The sequence below is a fragment of the Cupressus sempervirens genome, chromosome 10, assembly GCF_028749045.1.
Source record: "Cupressus sempervirens isolate cs-2001-9-10 chromosome 10, ASM2874904v1, whole genome shotgun sequence".
Lineage (NCBI taxonomy): Eukaryota > Viridiplantae > Streptophyta > Pinopsida > Cupressales > Cupressaceae > Cupressus > Cupressus sempervirens.
Window position 1 is genome coordinate 551414283 of NC_143127.1, and position 12588 is coordinate 551426870.

The window sequence follows — 12588 nt, forward strand, 5'->3', positions numbered from 1 at the left end:
AAGAGCCTAGGATGGTAGCATTAACCTTTTTGGTATTAAATTCATGTTTAATACTTAACCTCATTATTATAAATTATCAGGTAACAAACTTAGTGTTAATATATTTGCAATTTGATCCTTTGGTTTACAAGAAAATAATAACCTAGTAGGGTTTAAATTCTTTTTTAAATATTAAGTCATGTTGTTAAGGAATATAAGTGTCAGATTTTATGTGACAATAATATTGATCTTATGGAAATAATGTAAGATTCTAAATTTACATTATCGTTACAGAAAGGAAATTAAAATATATAACAAATGTAAGCTCTTGTTATTATTCTTAATAATAATGTTATAATAAATCAAAACACTAAACCAATTGTCAATAATGAAGCTTTAGTAAACTCGATTAAAGAATACCTAGTCAGGTAAGTTGAAACACTAGCTTTCGACGATGCTAAGATGTATTTAAATTATCATTGACAAGTTCTACGTCACAAGGATACATGTATAAAACAATGGCAATATGGTAACAAGTAAATAATAGCGAATCTAATAATTATATATATATCACTAACTCATGAGATAACCTAGTCTTGCACTATAAAGATAAATTAGTAATAATAATATTTGCGATAAATAGAAAATAAATGAATAAATAAACAAAAAAATAAAATTTGTTGTAATTTTGCTTAGCAATTTTTTTATGGGCATGACATTAATATTGATTAGACATTCATTTGTGAGGTGGAAGATAAAATGATTTTTTTTTTTTTAAAGTTAATCCACTTGTCACAAATGTGGAAAAGATAAAGTTGTAATTAATGCATTCATTAATAGATAGAGATGTTAGAAAATATTTGTATCTTTGTTGGAGAAAATTGAAATTTTTCATTGGCAAAAATAGAATGGTCCAATAGAATGAATGAAAAATGTGATTTATAAAATAATGAAAAATTAGAAAAAGATATAAACATTTGAAATTTCCTTTAATCTTTCAGATCCTATGAATTGATTGGTCAGTTAAATTGAAAAATTGAATTGAATGAAAACAATAGTATCCTGCCAAAGGCAGGAACTAATAACTTTTCCTTTAAAAAATATTTTAAATATAAGCATATCAATTAAGGGTATACACTATTTAATTCCTCTCAGTCTATTATGGCTCAAATATTTATATATCAGAACACCTATGAATATCATTTAATGCATTACTGAAAAATATTTTAAATTTAAAAAAACATAAATACATTAAGTTATATGTTATTTAAGCCATCAAAATACATCTTTTATAGATCCTATGAGATCAAAAAGATATTAGAGAAGGTTATTATGAATAGTGAACGATCCAAATATATGATCATCCTCATCTCATTTTGTGATAGTCGGGTAAAATTGACATAAAATAATCATATAAGAATATGAAATACTCAAACATAAAGAAATTATGGCTCAAGGGTGTATACCTTGGTGATTTCCTTTTACAAATATAGATACCTGAGAGATGACTCCCCAACAAATGTATCTAGAACTATTTAAAATTGCAAGGATATCACATGATTGAAATGGAAAGAACACTATCACTTAAAGGGGGAGTTTAAGACAAATTTCAATACAATTTTTATATGAATCGTCTTATTTCAAGACAAGCAAAAAGTTGCATATAATCTCAAAAATTGTCTCCAGACTAGTGTCTCAATAGATTGTCTTAGAAACTTGTCTTGTAAAGACAATATGAAAAATGAATATTTTTGTCTCTATAAGACAATTTTTCTTGTCTCCTTAGAGACAGTATTTCTTAAATCTAACTATTGTCTCTCTAAAAAGATGATATATGTTTAAAATGCAACTATTGTCTCTATAAAGACAACATGAAAAAATATAGTACAAAAAATTAACAATTTTTTAAAAGTGTGATTTTCAACTATCAATATTCTCAAATAGAAATAATACAATATTTTATATGCATGGATCATACACACTCTTAGTCATGAGTATGTTTTATTATCATGATTATTCTGTCATTTAAATCTAGCTTGCATAAAATTGATAGAAATTCTATATTTTACCCCAGACAAAGTTGCATCATTATATTACCAAACCAATTTATAATTTCAAAAAAAAAAAAAACAAATCTAATATTCATCATCTTTTCATAAAGTATAAAACATAAGAATATGTAAGCTTAGCTTACACAAATTTCCTCTTTCTTGTATGCACAATGAAATGGGTCCATGGATTGTTGTAGATGTTTTACTACCAATATAACCTATGAGAAGAGTATCTTAATAACCATAGTAATATTTTCTAAACTTTTTCGAGAAGAGTATCTTAATAACCATAGTAAGTTTTTCTAAACTTTTTCACTAAATAGTAGAGATGATTAAGCATTAGATTCCATAAAACATTTGCAACCTGAAATCTAAACTTTTTTTAGAAGAGTATCTTAATAACCATAGTAAGCTTTTCTAAACTTTTTCATTAAATAATAGAAATCATTAAGCATTAGATTCCATAAAACATTTGCAACCTGAAATGAATATTTTGTGTCGAAAACATAAAAAAGTGTTGTTCTAGATAATTTGATGAGAGTAACTAATAATAAATAAGTTGAAAATATACATCATAGTGATGAGAGTGACTAATAATAGATAAGCTGAAAATATACATTGTAGTGATCTACATTTAGAATTTAATAAAACTCATTGACCTCCATTGTATGTTGAAGAGTTTAACAAGTTGTTCTCTAGACTATACTTTCCATGAATGTTGACAAGGATTACTATTGCTCCGTCTTCAAGCTATAATAAACAAGGGTTGAATTAGGTATGGGAGTAGGAAAAAGTGTTGATTTGGCTAAGCATTGTATTTTTTATAAGAATAATTTAAGTTATAAAAGTAGTCCAATTCAAGAGAAGAAATACATGAGAAGATGACAATGGTTGATAAGAGAAAATTATGTTATAAAAGTAGTTTGATTCAAGAGAAGGAAGACATGAGACATGAGAAGATGATAACTATGGATAAGAAAAAATTAAGTTGTAAAAGTGGTTCAATTAAAGAGGAAGGAGACATGAGAAACAATAATCATGTTGTCACAATTAATTGTCAAGACAATCAATAATGCTAGTTATAAAGTAGAGATACCAAGGAGAACATGAAGAGTCGCATCATTTCCAAATCCTAAATTTTACTTAATCATTCAAAACATAATGTGTGGATGGGAATGATAAATTCATAATATACCTACCATAATTTGATCTCGATTCAGTTGGAAGCATTATAGATGTTTTTTGTGACAAATACGCACATCAAAAACACATGTTGTCCTCCCATCATTTCTAAGCCCTTCAATACTGATGTCAATTACACAAACTAAGCATTACCATTAGAATAAACTATTTACTAAACATTTATTAATCTCAAAGAAGATGTAAATTATTACCTATTTTAAATTTCAATTTGATAATTCAATGATAAATCATTGGACATGTTCCTAAATATTAAAATAATTAAAAGTAAATAATGTGCAATTATTCTAAATCATGGAATTGACCTAGGTAATAGTAGATAGCATGCACATTAATACATATGCTTCTTTTTTGAATGGGCATAGAGTTGTAACCTATAAAAAATTACAACAAAAAACTCTATACCACGATAAAAAATTATAACATATTTGAATGAATACAAAGTCATAACCTATAAATATTCTTATGCTATTAAAATATTTAAATTTTTCATGCATCAAATCTGTATGCTTATTTATAATATTATGATAATATAAAGGATGTACTAAAATAATACATATCTCAAAATTGAAATCGTATTTAAAATCCACATGCATCAAACAACACAACTATGATGTATCATTGAACAAGTATGATGATAGATGAAGTAGGTTTATAATAAAAATGAAAATTACATAAGAGTTGACTAAAAAAAAAATTTTTGTTCATTTGTTTCTATCAATTATATTCCTTTGTGTCCTCTTTCTCCATGGCACTAGTTGAACCAAGGGTTTTTATTGTTCATCACTTTGAGCACCCTCTTTGTTGTTCTTCTTTCTCAATTGTTGATATTCGAGGATGATTTCTTGTTAAGGTTTAGGAATGATAATTAAATCATTGTGTGCATCAAATAATTCATTATTTTCCTCTTAGTCCTCTTCATGGGCTTCCTATACACAACATTGATTAACTGATTAAAAAATATAATACCTATAATAAGATGTTTTCATGAACCATACAAGATTCTAATAAAATTACCTCAGATTCATGACCACTAACTAATTTCTCTCCTATATCTAGTATATTTTTTCTAAGTGATGCAAGGAAAGGATGAATAACTAGGGCCAAAGGCTCACCCAGCTATCCAAACCACCCTACAAGAGTTAACACAACAGAAGCAAACACAAAAAAATAGCAACCAAGGGAGGAGGAAGAGTGAAATACTTTTATTGATTCATCAAAATGTCTTCATACATGCCCAGCTGTAAGGCCTTCTGGGTTACAGCCAAATACAAATACATTCACATAGAAAGATCCAATAGAAAATTCACATTTTTAGTTTTGCTCTCCATCCTCTTTGAAAAATTGCTTAACTCTAAGCCTACACACTCTATATATACTTGCAAAAATTTCTTATAGATCATTCTAGAACATTACATAAGAGGAAGGTCAACCCAACAATAGTTTGGACACATCCCAAGAAAAGATCTTAACATAAATATTGCGATCGAAATAAATCTCACAAGTCGGCCTGTAGAAATTACGTCCAAATTCTAACACTTGGCATAAATAGGAAAACTCAACATATGAAGGGTCACTTGGCATACATTGGGTAACTCAGCACATGAAGAGTCACTCAACATACACTAGGTAACTCGATAGCAACTAGAACTCGGTAGCAACTGGCACTCGGAAGCAACTGGAACTCGGTAGCAACTGGAACTTATTAACAACTAGAAACTGGATCTTAGTAGTAACTAGAACTCAACAACAATTGGCACTTAGTAGTAACTAGAACTCGACAGTAACTAGCACTCGGTAGTAACTGGAACTCGAAAGTAACTGCCACTCGGCAGTAACTAGAACTTGGCAACAATTGGAAGAATGAACAAAAGAGTACAGGATAACAAGGAAACTCAGGATGCTCTTGCATCACTAAGGCCTTGGAAACCATGTGGTAAGGCATATTTTAAATCCTCATCTAATGCTTCTTTTTGGAATTGGTGCACCTACATGAATGAATAAAATTGAATTCATAAGGTATATATAAATGACTTGTGAGATACAATTAATTCATAAGTTTTTCATGACTCTGTTTTAAGAAATCAAAAATACTATACATGAAAATTTTCACTTACCAAGCCACCACGAATGCTATTGTACCCACCAAATCCTAATTTGTGGGATCAAATGCTTGACACCCTAGCTCAGGTTGTGTTTCTGTATCTCGAACATGTCTTTTAGTTCCTCCTTGTGTAGATGACAAATAATTTGGATTATTATAGGTTTTTCTCTTAAATTTGGCATCTTTCACAAGTTCATCCCATGTCATTTGGTCTATGATCCAAGCTAGACATGGGTATTTCAAATCTTTTGTCAACTTTGACCTTAAGTTGTATCTTTTAGAGTGGATATATTTTTGTGTGATATCTATGCATTCCTTATGAAATCTAGGATCTTCAAATTCTAGTATGACATCTTTAAATAGTTGATCTTTCTTAGAGTTGGACTATTTCCTCCAATCTACTTGAATAGTATTGCCAAATATTTCTTCTGCATGACGAAAAATGAAATGATAGAATTTTAGCCCCATTTCATCCTACAAGACTTCTCCTTCTGAGGTGAGCAAGATTGTAACTTCTTTCATTCCTTTTTTAGTTAGTGAGGATTTTTTTTGGTCTTAGTTGTTGAGGTAGATGCCCCTATAGGTAAATTAGTTACTTTTTCATTGACTTCCTATATTTTACAATGAGATTGTGAATTTTTTGAAAATTCCATTTAGCTATAAGCACTTAAGAGGTTCACATAATAAATAAATAAAAGATCAACATGGTGTTGAAGAGAGATAAAAATGATAAAATATGGCAACTACATAACAATGAATGATATTTCTTGGTGTGTTCTATAAGATAATGAACAACTACAAGCAAGGAAAAGAGGCTTGTGGGGTCTTTATAAATAAGGATGATGAAATGGACTTTTACATGGAGCTAAATGTGCATAGTTATATTAAGATAATAGGGGAAAAAATCATAATCAACAATGAGAGATCCTTTTTACTGAGAACATAAGAAGGGTGGCATTTGGATATGAACTGTTAAGCTAAATCATATGCAATATTAGAAGTGTACATAATTCAAAAGGATCCTTTATTCCAAGTTGTATAAGATTTTCATTAAAAACTTGTCTTCTATGTTTGACTTGTGGATTATTATATAAAAATGGTTTTCGTAATAAAATATCTCACAATATATTACAAGTTGAAAATGCTTTGTTCTTTATACTTGTCAAAATTACTACATATGCTAAATAAGGAAGTACTTTATTTTTTATGAATATTTGTGCTGAGAAGAATATGTTTTATTAAAAAGCCTATGAAGGTTGGGTAGTATATTAAAGGAAGGTCTACAAGTGGACTAGGTCGTTAGTAGGGAAGGAATCCCAAGGAAAGGGCTTATGAAGAAAAGAAAAAAAGTTAAGTAATGAGTATTATGTGAAGACAACCAGATGATAGTTTTCAATACTTAATACCTCTTGTTACTGTGTTATATTTAACTATAACAGTAATTGGTAAGATGATCATTTTGTAGTTATAAGGTCAATATTCAAAATTAAAACATATCTACTATATAAATAGTTAAAAATTTAATGTAAAAACTAATCCATTGTATTAACCGATAATATGATAATATTTTTAGGTAGCTTTACTTGTTCATTTGAAATACTCCCTGAAATCCCTAGCAATGTCCTCTTGTATAACTCTATTTTCTTAAGTATCTATTTTCTAGTTTCAACAACTTCAATCGTATCTAGTAGGAGCCTTAATATTCTTGATCGAGATTCTATAACATTCCTCAAGGTAACTTGCTCAACTGTTGGTGGGAGAATTCTAATTGAACCCATTTTTTATGGATTAGATGACTTCTCACAGGGGAATGGATTTCTATTATAGTAGGAACATAGGGAGAATCCATGCTTGATGTAAAGTGTGTGCCAATAGGTATTGTGATTAATGCCATTCTTGTGATAGTTGTTTCTAGGGTAGATGTAGATGACATGACACATCTTATTGAAGTATCCTATAAGGAAAAACTATAAGAGGTGTACTCAAGGAAATAAGAAAATCAAACCTATAAAAACATAAGATTGAAATATTACCTTCTGCATAATATTGGGGGCATCGGATGACATATTTGGATCTTTCATTCCTACAAGTTGTGTGCTTTGCACCGAGTTGCATTAGATATGTCCTCCATTCCACAAACATAAATTAACATAATATAGTAGAGATGATAAGATAATTGAACCTATTAAATAAAATTTTCAAACTTACCTCATGCACCATCTCAATAATATTTTTCCCTTTTCTATTCCTTAAAATCTCAATCAAAGCATTTACAATCAATGAATTCCCCATGGTAGAATCTTGGGCACCCATAGGAACATTCTTAAAGAAAACACATAGTGACATAAAATGATAAAATATAGATTAGAGAACATATCCAATTGATTAGTAACATCTAACACGTGAACAATAACATACATATTTTTCATTATGTTTTAATATATAAAAAAACAAAAAATAACGTTCAACTTCCAAATTTTTTAGCTTTATGATATGGTCTTTCGCTTGCCTATTTGTTCATTGTATAAAGTACCTAGGTGTTGATAGTGCTAAGTCTCAAAACACAAAAGTACCTTTCAAGTTAGTTTCTAAAGAATTAATAAAATGAAACAACTTATCCAATTGGCAAAAAATGCCACCCACCTCATCAAAAGTAGAGAATCCAAGAATTAGATTAATGTTGCAGCATACCAATCACTTAAAACATTCAAATTACTTAATTTCCATTACATGTTATCTATATTAAAAAAATAATAATAATTAAGCTATAAAGATTTAATTATATTGGATTGAATCTTCATAACCATGTTCATATGAATATGATGATCAAATAATGTCATTCTCACATAAAATATCCTCATCGGATGACATAAAGGGACCATCATAGATAGGCCTAAATCCACAAATAAATTAATGTCATTATTTCCATCGTAGTCTTCACCTTCAACTATAGGTAAATGAAAATCAATAAAATCATCATCTTCATGGACTTGATGCTCATGCGGTTACTCATATCCTTCATATAATTCAATAGTCTCATCATGATCTTCCTCTTGGTCATATACATCATTGACACTAAAGTTTCCATCATCACCATCTTGGTCATCTATGTATTCAAGGAGAACTTCTACATCTCCAAGTAAATCACAGTCCTCTTCATCTTGAATAAATGTTACTCTTCGTCCTCTTGGATCATAATCAATCACAAATGACCAACTAGGTTGTTCTAAATTTGGAATGAGAAACATCTAGTCACATTAATTTGGAAAGACATAACTTGGCTCAGACATGGCTTCAAACCTAGATGTATTAATCATATGGAATCCATTATTGTGCAAGATGATAGTTTTTTCTTCACCCACTTTTATAAGCTTGTATTTCTCAACACGAAAAAGAACTTTCATGAAAGATATAAAATCAAGCTCTATGATATCCTCCAATACTCCATAATAGCAAAGTGTTATTGTGATCGGTTTCCTATCATTTACATGTGAATGACATTCCACCTCAAATGATGTTGAAACTCCACAATCATAAGTTTTTCTCTTATCATCAACCTTTTTATTGCAAAAATGATGACCAAAATTCCACATTCCTTTGTAATATGTTACCTAAATTCACATGTATAATAACTTATTAGATTGAAGAATATAAAAGTTAAAAATAAAATGACTAAATAACTCAAATATGTTAATATAAATGTATCGCCTCCCCATGTCTAGATCCTTCAACAAAATCCATTTGTAGTTGTGTCACTCTATTCTTCCTCTTTGTTGTTTCATCATGCTCAATATAGGTCTTTAGCCAATGTCATGATCATCTATTAGGCCATTTTCTTTTATGGCTTCCTAGAATTCCTCGAGAAGTATTTGGACCATGCCTATTATATATATTCGCCCATGCAATTTCATCCTCTAATTTCTTTTGTTTAGTATACTTCTCCATCCATTCCAACATAAAGTTGGAATTGTATGGAACATACAAATGCAATGAGTCCCACACCTCAACATCTATGATGGAAAATAGGATGATTCAATATATTAATAATAATTTAAAGTTGTATTATAAAAAATAAGATAAAAATAATTACTTCCAAAATTTTCATGTACCTTGTATCCTCTTTGAAGTCTCTTGACCCTCTTATTTTTCTCCATCAAATGATTGAGGTTGTTAATAATCCCATAATCATGGTTCTTCAAGATGCAATTTGGGTAAGTACTCACTCAAATGAACCATTATCTGGAAAACCATGTACCCCTCAACCATGGAACCTTTGGATTGAGCATTTTGCCTCACAAATTATTTTAAAACCTTCATATATCTCTCCATGAGCCACATTGTCTGAATATGAATAAGACCACATAGTTCAATCTACTCTACTAGGTGTACAAGGTAGTGTTCTTAAGAATTGAAGATGCTTGGAGAGAACAACATTTATCACACATCAAAAGTGGGACATTGCTCTTCCAATAATTCAATTCATCTTTATGTATCTCTTTAGATGAAATCCACCTACAAATATTATTTAGTGTGTTATAAGGAAGACTTATTATTTGTTAAAAAATAATAGTATAAATATATATATTAAGATATTACAAATATCACACTTCAAAGGATAAGAGTCATGAGAGAGTATGCATAGGATGGATTCAAAATACCTCAAATATTTGGATAGCTTGTAACTGGTTAACGTGACATCAGGATCAATGGTGCTTGGTATTGTTGTAAGCAACGCATACTAGAAGACCATTTACCAAAACCAAGTTAAATTATGCCTGAATTTATTCTATCACTAAGATAAATAAATTTCTAGTTATGTTATAAATAACTAGAACATTCTACAAAGTTACCTTTATCTAGTTGTACTAGTCATGTGTTTTTAGCCCTAAGAACTCTAATCCATCTCTTGTGAATAATTCTTTAATGTTACACCAAAACCTGAAGGAAACCTTGTTCTTTTTATTGTATCAATGATGTTTTTTTTCTCATTTAATGTAAAAATCCATGGAACAACATCAAATGAGTTGTTTTCATGCAACCACATGTTTGGCATAATATTGGCAACTTGGAGATTTGTTGATAACTTTATTTGTGCTTCAAGATTGGTTCCATTAAGATGTTTCCACAAACACTCTGTCACATTTTTTCCAATGTGCATAGTATCAAATAGGTGGACTATTGACAAGTTCTCATAATATGGTAATTTGTACAAAATAGATAGTCTTTTCATTCCTAGTGGAAAACATGTCCCTTCTTTTTGTCATATAGTGTTTTCCACGTAGCAAGGGTCACCCTTCTCAGCTTCCTCATTTCCACTTCTTTTTTATTGAGCTTGTTTTTCTTGCACACTTGATAGTGATGATTTTGTGATAGAAATTGTCTATACTCATCATAAATAGTTTTACTAAGATCTTTTGACTGCCTATACCAAGTCTTTGACTCACATGATGGATAACCATGTTTCCCCTTTGTTTGCAAACCTAAAGTAAATATGGAAACCATGGTTATTGAATAGTAAAATGAGAAAATTAATTACAAATATAATTTATAATATACTACCACAACAATTTGAGAGCCTTTGGGCATCATGAATTGTCCAAATAAGGATTGCATGAAAAATGAAGTTTCCATCATTAATAGGTCTTGATACATCATGTATATTTACACCATCCCATAATTCATGAAGCTCATCAATAAGGAGCTCCATGTATACATCCATATCTTTCACTTGATACTTCCCTACGCAAACAAAAAATTTATAATAAGAAATTAATTGAACTAAAATATTCTTATATTATAATCCTCAAGAAAACACTTAACTTATAAGTTATAGTACCTAGTATGATAAGGGTTAACATTACGTGTTCCTTTTTCATAGCCATCCAAGGAGGAAGATTTTTGTTAAATATTAGAATTTTTCAAATAGAATATGTTGTTCTAAGATCTCAAAAAGGATTGACACCATCCATTGCTAGAAAAATTCTTGCATTCCTTGATTCATTTCTTAAATATTGTCATTTTTCTTCAATCTCTTTCCAATGTTTTTAATTGGTGGTTATACACATGACACCGTCTTGGCTTCTCACTTGTACATGATCATTTATATATTTTTCCAACTCCTTGCATTTAAACATCCTTTCAAACATTAGCTTTAGCGGAATGTGTCTTAGTACTTTATACTTGGAACCTTCTTGGAAACTTGATCTTGATGATACCTATCTATATGACACAATAGGATTTTTTTTAAAATTTCATTCTTTTCATAGTAAAAAATATTGTCATTGGGACATGCATCATATGTATTGTATTCCATTCAAATGTCTTTCATCATTAAAGATACTTTTCTATGTGAATGAGGCAACTTATTGTCCTTTTTTTACCGTACAGGGTAAAAGGATACTTGTCACATGTAGTATAGTAAGATATAACACAGAATAGATACTTCATTCATATATGCAATATGCTTATTACAATGATTTTGATTACCATGATGATCCAAAGTCCCTGCATCCAGATGGTGTACATATACTTTTTTGAAGGGGTGACTCAACCGTCACACACTCTTTTGGATACTATTCTACCTGTCAAGTATAATATAGAATTTACCGACAACATCATCCCCCCAAAAAGTAAATACATCTTTGGATGACAATTACAAAATATCTGAGATAGATTAAAAAAATAGAATACACTAACTATGACTAACTATAATAGGATAGATCTTTTTATGTCACACCTCTTTCACATTCATCCTATGCCTACACCAAACTGGTCTCCAAAACACATTGCATCTATAGCCTCTGCTAATACAATATTGTCTCCTTATCTAAGTTGACCTTGATAGCCACCTGTGTTGCCTTTTTTACTTCCAACTCCTAGGTACACTGAGCCAAGTGTCACTCTACTTCCTTCAATTGGATGATCAGCTCCTTCCGAGCTCTCTATGCATCCACAAAGATAGTCTCAAGTTGAATCAACACCTACTTTGAGTGCCTCAAAGAATAGCATTCTTCTCAAAAGGCTTGCTCTAGTGCTCTCTCCACCTTTGACATACAATGTCCTTTTGTGACCCCACGGGTTGTACAGTATCAACACTTATTTGCAATCTCTTTGTATTTAACATATAGTGTATGACACTCCATACTATTGACCACCTATGGTGCTTTGCATGGTTTCTCCTTAATCTGTATGGCTGTACAAAAAACCTTCCTCTCTATTTGTATGATAGACCTTTCTTTCGTATTTACTTATTTT